Genomic DNA, 12,973 nt, shown 5'->3' with positions numbered 1-12,973 from the left:
TAACAAAGTACATGCGGTGAACTTGTTTGTCCCACTTTTTTTTAATGCTAAACCATTGAAGACTAAATCAGCTGAATCCCTCGAAGGCATGTTTCCTCACTATGTTAGTTGTATGGAATAATTCATTAATTATGGTCATTTAAAAAACAACAACGCAGAGAACTTTGATGGCTACTACTTGAAAGCACTACATGCCTCCTTTAAATGACCTCCCCCAGTCAATGTGTTTTGATGAGTGCAATGCACCATCCTTTGAAAGCAACCCAGGACTGTCAGCTGGTTCACAGGACGCCAGCACACATTTTCGTCGTCTGCGATGACTTCCGGTCCACTTCTGTGTCCAATTCAAAGTGCTGACGTTAACCTTCAAAGCCCCAAATAATTTTGTGCCAAGTTATCTCAAAGGACTGCCTTCTCCCACAAATACCGCTCAAGCTTGGCCCCTAAGAGCTTGTGATGTCCTCATGTTCCCTCACCCAGTGAAGTGAGGTGAGTGGGTTACTACAGAGGGGACCTTTGGGGTTAATAGCAACCCACTGCAATGCCCTCAAAGATACTTGCATCGTAACCTACCACCAGGTAAAACACTTTTTATTCTTACAGGCCTTTGCACAATATTTGCATATTTTTAGTACTTTTTATATTCCTCACCCCTTTGGGTTTTTATGCTGTTTCATGTTGATTCATGCTGCTGGGGACATTTTTGCTTGTTTTATCTTTTTTTATATATCTATAATTTTTATTAAATTTTCTGTTTTACAATTTACTCATTTTTACATCCTTAAAATATCAGTGACTTCCCTTCTTCTCTTTCCATGGATCATTTTACTTTGCCTGCATTATTTTACAGAAACTATACCATTCAGTATTCCATTATTACATCCATCAAAACTTATTTACACTGTTGAGTTTATCTTAATGTGGCCAGCGTTTTCAGCTGTTGCCTGTTTTATCTTCTATTTACATGTGTGCAGCTAATTTGTACTATATATTTTTTTCTGATTGTATGTTTAATACAATGGTAAACCACTCAGGGGCCAATATTTGGAAATGCAGTTTCAGTAGCATGTTAATAATAATAATAGATAATAAGAAGAAGGCAAAACCTTGCTTGGTGCCTTTAAAACCCCACGGGGCAAAACTTGCCCGCAGCTGCTTTCGCTGCCATAACTTGGAAGTAACTCCCGTTGAAGTCAATGGGCCTTAACTTGAAAAGCAAACAGTGGCGTAGCGTGGGGGGTGCAGGGGGGGCCGGCCGCACCGGGCGCAACATCTGGGGGGGGCGCTCGCCGCCTCCGGAGTCGCCGAAGAGCCTCGGGCGCAGGCTGTAGCAGAGCCCCATGGCAGCAGCCCAGGCAGCAGCAAGAAGAAGCTGGCAGCGGCGGCAGGTTGGGGGTTAGGGGTTAGGGGCACAAATTACTTGCCTTGCCCCGGGTTAGGGGGCGCAAATTACTTGCCTTGCCCCGGGTTAGGGGGCGCAAATTACTTGCCTTGCCCCGGGTTAGGGGCCGCAAATTACTTGCCTTGCCCCGGGTTAGGGGGCGCAAATTACTTGCCTTGCCCCGGGTTAGGGGCCGCAAATTACTTGCCTTGCCCCGGGTTAGGGGGCGCAAATTACTTGCCTTGCCCCGGGTTAGGGGCCGCAAATTACTTGCCTTGCCCCGGGTTAGGGGCCGCAAATTACTTGCCTTGCCCTGGGTTAGGGGCCGCAAATTACTTGCCTTGCCCCGGGTTAGGGGCCGCAAATTACTTGCCTTGCCCCGGGTTAGGGGCCGCAAATTACTTGCCTTGCCCCGGGTTAGGGGCCGCAAATTACTTGCCTTGCCCCGGGTTAGGGGCCGCAAATTACTTGCCTTGCCCCGGGTTAGGGGCCGCAAATTACTTGCCTTGCCCCGGGTGCTGACAACCCACGCTACGCCGCTGAAAGCAAACATTGGCAGAGCTGCCAGGTGGGCATCTTTAATAGCGCTGTTATCGCTGGAGGAAAAGCGACAGAGGCTGCCCAACTCGCCCCCAGTTTGCAACGTCGGATTGCAGACGTGCCTGCCTGCGATTTCCTCCTTTCCATATATAATTTTTTAAAAAATATTTATATTTAAGTTTATTTTCATATATAAATATATATTTCAGTATCGGCATGGGCTTTGCAGAGAGCACCACGTGAGCTAAAAGTTTTCCTGGCAGTTTATATATATATATATATATATATATATATATATATATATATATAATATATATATATATTATATAATTAAAAATATATAAAAATATAAAAAATAAAACTCCCAGGAAAACTTTTAGCTCACGTGGTGCTCTCTGCAAAGCCCATGCCGATACTAAAATGTAAATTTATATCTATATCTATCTATAAACTTAAATATAAAAATTTAAATTTATATCTATGAAAAGGAGGAAATCACAGGCTGGCACGTTTTTCAGAAAATAAGTCCTAAAGAAATCGCCAGCCTTGTCGGGGGAGGGAACCTTTCCAGGTGGTGATTATTATTTAAATAGTTTTTTTCCCCCTTTAACCATCCCGTGTCGAGAAGCTGCCCAAGACAACACCAGCGCCGAGCGAAGCAATCTATATGTATTTTCAAATAAAAAGCACGGAATTAATCAAGCGGGAGAGTCCTTTTGCCAGTCCTTCCTCGAGAGCGGCAAAGCAGCTGCCGAAATAGCTCAGTTGGGAGAGCGTTAGACTGAAGATCTAAAGGTCCCTGGTTCGATCCCGGGTTTCGGCAGGCGGGGTTTCCCTAGAAAGGGAGATTTTTTTTTTTCCTCCCCTCCTGCACGTTGAAATCTGCTTTTCGGGAGAGGTTAATCGCTGTAAGCTCGATAGCTGCTCTGCAGGATCGCGCACAGACGGAAGCTGAGCTTTTTTTCTTTTTTGGCTTTGGAAAAGCAAAGGCTGCCAGAGCTCTGTTTGCTGTCTGAAAAAACAGAGTTAAGAGGGTTTAACTCCAGACAGAGGCTTAATGTTGCAAACAGGTCGTTCAGGTATCATAAATAGGTTGACAACATTAACACACACACACACACACAAAACTTGCTGGGTTTTCTGTAGAAAATGTCAAACTGGATTCAATTGGGGGCTGGCTGCCAATTTTTATGCAGTTTATATAGAAAAATAGGGGTGTTTGGCTTCTGTTGCCCAACTCCCCAAAGGACTGAGGGGTCCCCTAATTTCATGATCTGTCAGAGATGAATGGATGGAGGCAGATGCACTGAAAACAAGGCAGAACTTGATTTTTCTGTCGCAACAGAGTCCCCTCCCCTCCTAGCATGGAGGCAATAGAGACCCAGAACCAAGAAGAAATAATAATAATAATTGATACCATCGACCATAACATCCTTCTGGACCGTCTTGAGGGGCTGGGAGCTGGGGGCACAGTCATACAGTGGTTCCGCTCCTTCCTCCTGGGCTGTGTTCAGAAAGTGGTGGGGGGGATGAGTGTTCAGACCCCTGGGCTCTCACTTGTGGGGTGCCTCAGGGTTCTGTCCTCTCCCCCATGCTTTTCAACATCTACATGCAGCCGCTGGGAGAGATCATCAGGGGGTTTGGGCTGGGTGTTCATCAATATGCAGATGATACCCAGCTCTACCTCTCTTTTAAATCAGAACCAGTGAGGGCGGTGAAGGTCCTGTGTGAGTGTCTGGAGGCGTTTGGAGGATGGATGGCGGCTAACAGATTGAGATTGAATCCTGACAAGACAGAAGAAGTACTGTTTTTGGGGGACAGGAGGCGGGCAGGTGTGGAGGATTCCCTGGTCCTGAATGGGGTAACTGTGCCCCTGAAGGACCAGGTGCGCAGCCTGGGAGTCATTTTGGACTCACAGCTGTCCATGGAGGCACAGGTTAAATCCGTGTCCAGGGCAGCTGTGTACCAGCTCCATCTGGTACGTAGGCTGAGACCCTATCTGCCTGCAGACTGTCTCGCCAGAGTGGTGCATGCTCTGGTTATCTCCCGCTTGGATTACTGCAATGCACTCTACGTGGGGCTACCTTTGAAGGTGACCCGGAAACTACAACTAATCCAGAACGCAGCAGCCAGACTGGTGACAGGGAGCAGCCACCGAGACCATATAACACCGGTCTTGAAAGACCTACACTGGCTCCCAGTACGTTTCCGAGCACAATTCAAAGTGTTGGTGCTGACCTTTAAAGCCCTAAACGGCCTCGGTCCAGTATACCTGAAGGAGCGTCTCCACCCCCATCATTCTGCCCGGACGCTGAGGTCCAGCACCAAGGGCCTTCTGGCGGTTCCCTCACTGCGAGAAGCCAAGTTACAGGGAACCAGGCAGAGGGCCTTCTCAGTAGTGGCGCCCTCCTTGTGGAATGCCCTCCCACCAGATGTCAAAGAGAACAACAACTACCAGACTTTTAGAAGACATCTGAAGGCAGCCCTGTTCAGGGATGCTTTTAATGTTTGATGTATCATAGTATTTTAATATTCTTTTGGAAGCCGCCCAGAGTGGTTGGGGAGGCCCAGCCAGATGGGCGGGGTATAAATAATAAATAATAATAATAATAATAATAATAATAATAATAATAATAATATTTATACCCCACCGATCTGGCTGGGTTTCCCCAGCCACTCTGGGCGGCTCCCAACAGAATATTAAAAGCACGATAAAACACCAAACATTAAAAACTTCCCCAAAGAGGCCTGCCTTCATCTCTTTTAAGGGTTTTCATTTTGGCATGGAGAAGGAAGACATCCCGTCTACAAACAGTCAGAAATTACATCACACCTGAGGTGGGGTTACTGTGGCTCAGGCAGGCCAAGTTGTGATATTCAGTCAAGCTTGCAAAAATCTATCATTTGCCAAATAATAAATGTTGGAAATGTAATGAGACTGAAGGTACTTTTTATCACCTTTGGTGGACCTGCCCGAAGATTAAAGCTTTCTGGGAAATGATCTATAATGAAATTAAGAAAGTCCTTAAGTGGACTTTTCCTAAGAAACCAGAGGCTTTTCTCTTGGGCATGGTTGGCCAATTGGTGTTAAAGAAGGACAGGATTTTCTTTATGTATGCCACTACAGCAGCAAGAATTCTACTGGCGAAGTATTGGAAGATGCAAGAACTACCTACTCTGGAAGAATGGCAAACAAAGGTGATGGACTTTATGGGACTGGCTGAGATGACGGGCAGAATCCGTGACCAGGGGAAGGAGACAGTGGAAGAGGACTGGAAGAAATTTAAAATATACCTTAAAAACTGTTGCAAAATTGAGGAATGCTAAGATGTCAAGGGGTAAGAAACAGAGAATTACAGCTGTAACTAAAAAACTAAAGGAAATTTAATGAAAGGGAATCAGGATAAATTGACCAAAGGGTTGCTAAAGAATTACAAAACAAGGATGCAGGGATGGGGAGGTATGGGGAAGTCGAAGGAAAGAAGGGTATGAAAATACAGTTTTGAAGTTATATTTGTTTAAATGTTTTGTATGTTTTTGTTTTGTGTTTTGACTTTCTGTTTTGTGCTTTGTTTTTATTATGTGTTTGAAAAATGAATAAAAATTATTTTTTTTTAAAAAAAGATATTCTTGAGGATTCAGCTAGTTTTACATAGTTCCAGACACAGTTTACGCAAAACATTAGCACTGGATCATAAGACCATCAGGATTCCCCTCAGACATCCCTCGATGCAGAGCCTCTGGGCAAACAATGGCAATTATTACAAAGAAGGTTCATAGATATAGGAGAGGAATTCCTTCAGGAACTTCCCCTGATTGCTCTCTGCCTGCATGTTCTCAGGCAAGGGGTATTAAGGAAATATTGAGGGTCTTTAGGAGAGCCAAGATGGCTTTTGGATTGCTCTGCTGTAATGTTTTAGACATGTGGCTTATATACTTATGTATGTGCGTTTACCTTATGCAATTATCAACATTTATTCTATATTTGAGACCTTAGCCAGGGGTCAGCAAACTTTTCCAGCAAGTCCACTGTCCCTCAAACCTTGTGGGGGGGGCAGACTATAGTTTGAAAAACACACACACAAAAACGACTTCCTATGCCCCACAAATAACCCAGAGGTGCATTTTAAATAAAAGGACACATTCTACTCATGTAAAAACATGCTGATTTTCGGACCGTCCGGGGGCCTGATTTAGAAGGCGATTGGGCCGGGCCTTGGTTTGCCTAAAAGTAAAGGTAAAGGGACCCCTGATCATTAGGTCTAGTCGCGGACGACTCTGGGGTTGCGGCGCTCATCTCGCTTTACTGGCCAAGGGAGCCGGCGTTTGTCCACAGACAGTTTTTCTAGGTCATGACTAAGCTGCTTCTGGCGAAACCAGAGCAGTGCATGGAAACGCCATGTACCTTCCCGCCGGAATGGTAGCTATTTATCTACTTGCACTTTGACGTGCTTTTGAATTGCTAGGTGGTCAGGAGCAGGGACCGAGGAACAGGAGCTCACCCCGTCGCGGGGATTTGAACTGCTGAGCTTCCGATCGGCAAGCCCTAAGCTCAGTGGTTTAGACCACAGCGCCACCTGCGTCCTCTACCCATGCCTTAAAAAGGTAAAGGTACCCCTGACCATTAGGTCCAGTCACGGACGACTCTGGGGTTGCGGTGCTCATCTTGTTCTATAGGCCGAGGCAGCCGGCGTTTGTCTGCAGACATCTTCCAGGTCATGTCTAAGTCACTTCTGGCGAACCAGAGCAGCGCACGGAAATGCTGTTTACCTTCCCGAACACTGGGAAAAGCTTGCCTGCCTGAGGAGCACTTGTCGAGAAGTTGTTCCTTCTGCTCCTGATCTGCATGGCTTGCGATAGGGCCAGTCTAGCTCACAGATCATTTAGGTTCATTTGCCCTAATTAACATCATGTTGTTTCTAGGTCAAAATCCATCATAAAATAAATTTACGGCTATATTGTTCAGGAAAGCCTTAAGGCTTAAAGAAAGAAGCTGGCTTTGTTTAGCTACTACTACTGCTACTACTATTACTACTACTATTACTATTTATTTCAGGCAATCAATGCTTCCATTGTTCCACATGCAGAAATATGTCAATGAATTTGAATGACTTCTGCACAGCCGTGTTGTTGTGTTTCCTTCTGCCAACTTCGAGACTTGGGTTTCTGCACGGATAAAAAGCAAAGCAAATAAACCACTCTCAGGGAGCATGTGATTCACTTCAACGCTTTGCTCACGTACGGACACATACCCGGGGCAAACAATTGCGTGATTTGCATGATTTGGGAATATGGCTTCCCATGTCCGGTGAACAAACAGTCCTTTCGATGGCTCACATTTCCTGTTTCTCAGAAGGACAAGCCAGTCATTAAAGTACCATCACATCGACACAAACCAAAACACCAGAGACAAAGCGTTCCACACACAGAAGACTCATTCATTGAATGTTTGCTGAATGTTTGTGCTGCTGCCTTGTCTTGTTCATAGGCTAGTATGCCCTTTGGTGCTGAACTGTTTTCTCAGATCTTGCTTTGAAAAGAACTTTTTGAAGATGAAAAATCAAGTAGGAGAGCCGGTGCCGGGCTTTGTTGGAACTTCAACATGGTGCTGACAGCAAGATGGGCCCCTGCTTGAAACTCAATGCCTGACCCAATGTTTGTTCAAGTTTTGAGTTTCGAGGCAATGTGGCCACTGCAGAGCAGAGCCAAGCATGAGTTTGTTGTTGTTTAGTCTTTTAGTCGTGCCCGACTCTTCATGACCCCATGGACCAGAGCATGCCAGGCACTCCTGTCTTCCACTGCCTCCCGCAGTTTGGTCAGACTCATGCTGGTAGCTTCGAGAACACTGTCCAACCATCTCGTCCTCTGTCGTCACCTTCTCCTTGTGCCCTCCATCTTTCCCAACATCAGGGTCTTTTCCAGGGAGTCTTCTCTTCTCATGAGGTGGCCAAAGTATTGGAGCCTCAGCTTCAGGATCTGTCCTTCCAGTGAGCACTCAGGGCTGATTTCCTTAAGAATGGAGAGGTTTGATCTTCTTGCAGTCCATGGGACTCTCAAGAGTCTCCTCCAGCACCAGAATTCAAAAAGTCATAGTGGAGAGTTTGACCAAATGTGATCCACCTGGAGCAGGAACCGGCAAGCCACTCCAGTATCACTGCCAAGAAAATTCCATGGACAAAGACAGCAAGCATGGCTCCTGTTTAAAAGTGAGGTTTGTGTGAAGTGATGGCAGCAAGCGGTGGTGGTGAACATGGCAGGGCCACAAAGCGCAAGAAGATGGTCCTGATGACAGCTTGGCAGACGTGGGTAGGCGATGGCCCTTTCTGAGTGCTGGGCCTGCCAGGTGCTGGGCCTGCCAGGAAGCCATACATTTGTGGAGAAACGTCATTTCTGCACCATCCCTTGGAATCCAGCCACCACATACTTGATATCAGAGGAACAGGAGATGAGGATTCCAGGCAGGAATTGAAGTGATTCTTGAGAGCTCTTGGGAAGTTTCTGGCTAGAATGGTTGACTATTCTGTCAATGTCCTGGTCATTCTGTGGGATGTGGAGATGACTCAGGAGGTTGACATGATTGTTCCTAAGCATCCCATCCTCCAATACAGAGCCCATCCAATCAGTGGCGTAGCGTGGGGGGGTGCAGGGGGGCCCGGCTGCACCGTGCGCAACATCTGGGGGGGGGGCGTTCGCCGCCTCCGGAGTCGCCGAAGAGCCTTGGGCGCAGGCTGTAGCAGAGCCCCATGTCTCGCGGAACCAACGAGCTGTGCGCGCGTCCGGGCTGAAGGCATCCGGCAGGCAGCGGCTCTCAGCGCTCGCTGTGGTCCCTGTGTGTCAGGGCCGCGGAGGGCGCACCAGGCAGCCCCTCCTCACAGCCCCGCCACCGCCGCTGCTGCTGCAGCTGCTGGGCCATGTTGCATTTTCCTCACCTCTCTGCCCTCCTCCTCCTCCGGGCAAGCGGCGTTGTTTGGGCGGCAGCGCCAGTGGCCTCAGATCACCTGACACGGACCCACCGCCGCCGCCGTGGCTACCTTACCGTAAATACCCTAGCCCAGGCAGCAGCAAGAAGAAGCTGGCAGCGGCGGCAGGTTAGGGGTTAGGGGCACTAATTACTTGCCTTGCCCCAGGTTAGGGGGCGCAAATTACTTGCCTTGCCCCGGGTTAGGGGGCGCAAATTACTTGCCTTGCCCCGGGTGCTGACAACCCACACTACGCCGCTGCATCCAATACTTTGATTTTCTGGGGATGTATGGGCAATGAAACAGGGCAGGGAGATAGCTAGAACTTTGGTGTTGGTAAACCCTGATGTACATCTAGACTAACGCAAGGATGAACATGTTATCCAGGCTACAAAGTGGTGGCAAAGAAGTGATACTTCACTGCCATGGTGTCAATGGGCTGCCATCCAGTGATGCTTTTGTTACTGGTCTGAGGCCTCTTACAGCTTTTCTCGTGGTGTAATACGAAGGAACAGGATGTGGGTGGCGCTGTGGGTTAAACCACAGAGCCTAGGACTTGCCGATCAGAAGGTCGGTGGTTCGAATCTCTGCGACAGGGTGAGCTCCCTTTGCTCGGTCCCTGCTCCTGCCAACCTAGCAGTTCGAAAGCACACCAGTGCAAGTAGATAAATAGGTACCGCTCTGTTGGGAAGGTAAACGGCGTTTCCATGCGCTGTTCTGGTTTGCCAGAAGCAGCTTAGTCATGCTGGTCACATAACCCGGAAGCTGTATGCCGGCTCCCTCGGCCAATAAAGCGAGATGAGCGCCGCAACCCCAGAGTTGGTCATAACTGGACCTAATGATTAGGGGTTTACCCTTTACCTTAATACGAAGGAACCCTGTTAACATGTTTGCTATGCACTTTGAGGAGAGGAATTGCGTTGTCTCAGGAACCACAGTTTCTGCAGATTAGCCAAGGGGCGTGTCTAGAGCACCATCTAGTCATTTTCTATGGGATGCATAGCTTCAGTGCTTGAAGCAGCCCCAGCTTTAAGAAGTGCTGGTTCTCAGTGCTTGAGCCTACAGCTGGAGACATAATTCAGATTTCAGCTGGAGTGATGATGATGAGCAACTGTGTGAGGTTGGGAAGCGACTGTTTGTCCAAATATCTAAGCCTACTTCCATTCAAATATAGATACCTGGTAAAATCAGAATGTGTATTAGTTAAATAATTGTCACACACTAGCTAATGGGGTGCAATAACATTAAACTTGACAGTGATAGCGGTAGGTTGGAAGAGCTTGAGTCATTTAAATTCCAACTTAATTTCCGATATTTCTCAGATGAAAATAGGAGCTTGCTTGTTAATTCTCCAATTCTTGTCCCAAGGATTTCTGCCAGAGTCCCAGCCACCTCCTCTGTGATACACTGCAGAAGTCTAGTGTTTGCTAGTGTTTCTTTCATGGGCTGGACTCATGCTCTGTCTTCTAATGATAAAAAACCCAAGAGAATTCGGGCAAAGAGGTACTAAGTGCAATAATCCCATGAGGTTGCTTAGGCTGTGATAACCTCGCAGCCCAAACGCCCTCATGGGATTATTGCAAGCATATAATGAAATAGAAAGCTTTGAACCTTCAGGGGAAGGGGGAGATGTCACCTGAATGAGTATGTACATGTTTGATATCATCTTAAAAGTCTGGCCTGGGTAAGTTGGCAGACAACTTGCCTACCGTTTCTTGAGATGGGGTTGCTCAAGGCGAATTTCTGGTGAATTAATTGCGTTTGTAATGCTGTTTCATTACTTTAGGAAATGAATCCTCAGTTTAGGGAGATTGGCAGATGCATGATGGCACAAGAAAACAAAACCAAACCAGCCTTGTGGGCAGGAATTGGGGCAGGCAATCTTATGGGGTGGGTGTGCTTGGAGGGAGAACATCGACATTTGAGGGTGTACCCCTGTGAAAGTAGGGGGGAAGAAAGCCCACAGCAAGCACTCATTCAAAATGTAGCACCCTGCTTGTGGTTAACGCTTAGCTGGAATGAAATATTCAACGCAGCAATAGAGAAATTAAAATAATAATTTATTTGTCAGACAAATAAATATGAGGCACAGTGGTATACGGTTACCAAGCTCTGGCCTGCCCTCCTGCCATTCTGGCCAGCACTTATATTTCCTTAATCCAGCCCCCTTGCTCCTCCTGTGGCTGCCTCTGTCCAATCAGCCTGGTTGAAATTCCTATTGGCTGTTTGCTAGAACCAATCACAAAAGATACACCCATTTCCTCTTGCCCTTTTATGGGAATCAAAAAGCTATATATTCTTCTATCTATAAATGACAAATAAGTAGTAATATATCTTACATGTGTCTCAACAAGGAATCTTAATTACCAGCTCACCTCTTGCCCTCCTTGCCCTATTGCCTTCCAAAACAGATGGTTAATCTTGAATTTTTATCTTAAACATATGTCAAGGATTTTGAGTTCACATCAACATTGAGAGATCTCCTTCATTTGAAGGTTTCTAAACAAAAGGCCTGACAACCATATATCAGGAGTGCTCGATGGCGTCTCCTGTCTGGCAGGAGGCTGGTGGCTGATGGCCCCTGTGATCTCTTCCAACTATATGAAATAAGAATCTAGCATTTCTTAAATCCTTTGCATAATTATATTTAAGCTAATATATTTAATACATAAATAACCTTTTAAAAGGAAAAGAAATCTTAAAAGGATCTTAGTTTAAGAAAGAAACAGCTTTAGAAAAGACTTCCCAAAAATGCTCTCTTTCTCCAGCCAAGCCAGTTGTCTTTTTCACTGCTCTTGACCTTTTTAACCTTAGGAAGAAGATATGGCTCATTTTACTATTTATCAACCCTTAATTTGTAGGGTCAGTGTAACCTTGGCTCTCAGCCTGTAATTCCCTTTTTACGACTTTGAGAATTGTTTTCTGCTATAAATCAGGGGGCCCCCTTGTCTAGGAGTAAAAACATTGCCAAGATTCTTAGGCAGCTGCTCTTCTGCCTGGCATGAAACATTTGAAAATCTTTAAGCTTTTTAAGATACAGGCCCTGATCAAAAAATATAAGCTTTGATAAAAATGCAGGCTTATGATTAGATGCCTCAACACTTCTGCTTGCCCTGTGCCCAGAAAGTTCCAAAAACACTTGTTCCAGTCCTGGAACTGGACCTGAGATCTTATGCATGTGCAGAGTTATGGACCAGCCTCCCCAGAAACAGTTGCACATGGAAAGCTGTCTTATCCCAAGTCAGTCCTGCTTCCAATCAGTTTATCTGAACCTTCATGTAAGTCTTTGTGCATACAAAGCATGTGACTCACTTCACAGCAGTCTGGCATCCCCTTCTGTTGCTGAGCAAGGACTATAGCAATTGTTGGCTCCTGTTTCCTTTCCTTTCCTTTCTCCCTCCTTCCTTTCTTGACATTCTTCAGGCCAGAAATATACTTAAAAGAGGGAGAGAGGGAGGGAGAGAGAGAAGAAAGGAATGTCACTATTAGGAATGTCACTATTAGTGGCTTGCAAACTCATATTGCTTTTTCCTCCAGTAACGATATTTAGCAGATTTTCGATACTGTTTAAAAGACCTGCAAATCCTGTCTTCTCAGAGGTAACAATGGTACAAAAGATGTGCGTGAGAAGCGAAAACTTCCCTCCAACTGCTCTTGGTTTTCTCATAAACGATTATCTGCTTCCAATTTATTTATACAGTACTTATTTTATTTATCTCTAGAGAAGTTCTACACCTCAGCCATCTGGTGCCTGCATGCTACTTTTTGCAGCTATGAACAATTAAAACCAACCTGAAAATACAAGGCAAGTCCGAAAGAACAAAGACAAGACAAAGAAACTCACAATATTATCAAACCAGAGATAGGTGCAACAGATAGGCTGGGGCTTTCAGCGCTGAGTATTTATTTAAGGCTTTTATAGTAGGTTACTGTTTTAAATTCTCTCTCTCTGCATACCATTATATTTATTCTAGCTATCTATGCCACAAAGAAATCGGTGTCTCCATGCACAGTGCATGAACTCTGATGCTAGCGGTGTTGCAGAATACAAAAGAGAACAAGCGAGAGAGAAGACAAGGAGACCCAGAGCCAA

The sequence above is a fragment of the Podarcis cretensis genome (genome assembly GCF_951804945.1).
Source record: "Podarcis cretensis genome assembly, chromosome: 4".
NCBI lineage: Eukaryota > Metazoa > Chordata > Lepidosauria > Squamata > Lacertidae > Podarcis > Podarcis cretensis.
This window is presented reverse-complemented; position numbering follows the sequence as displayed.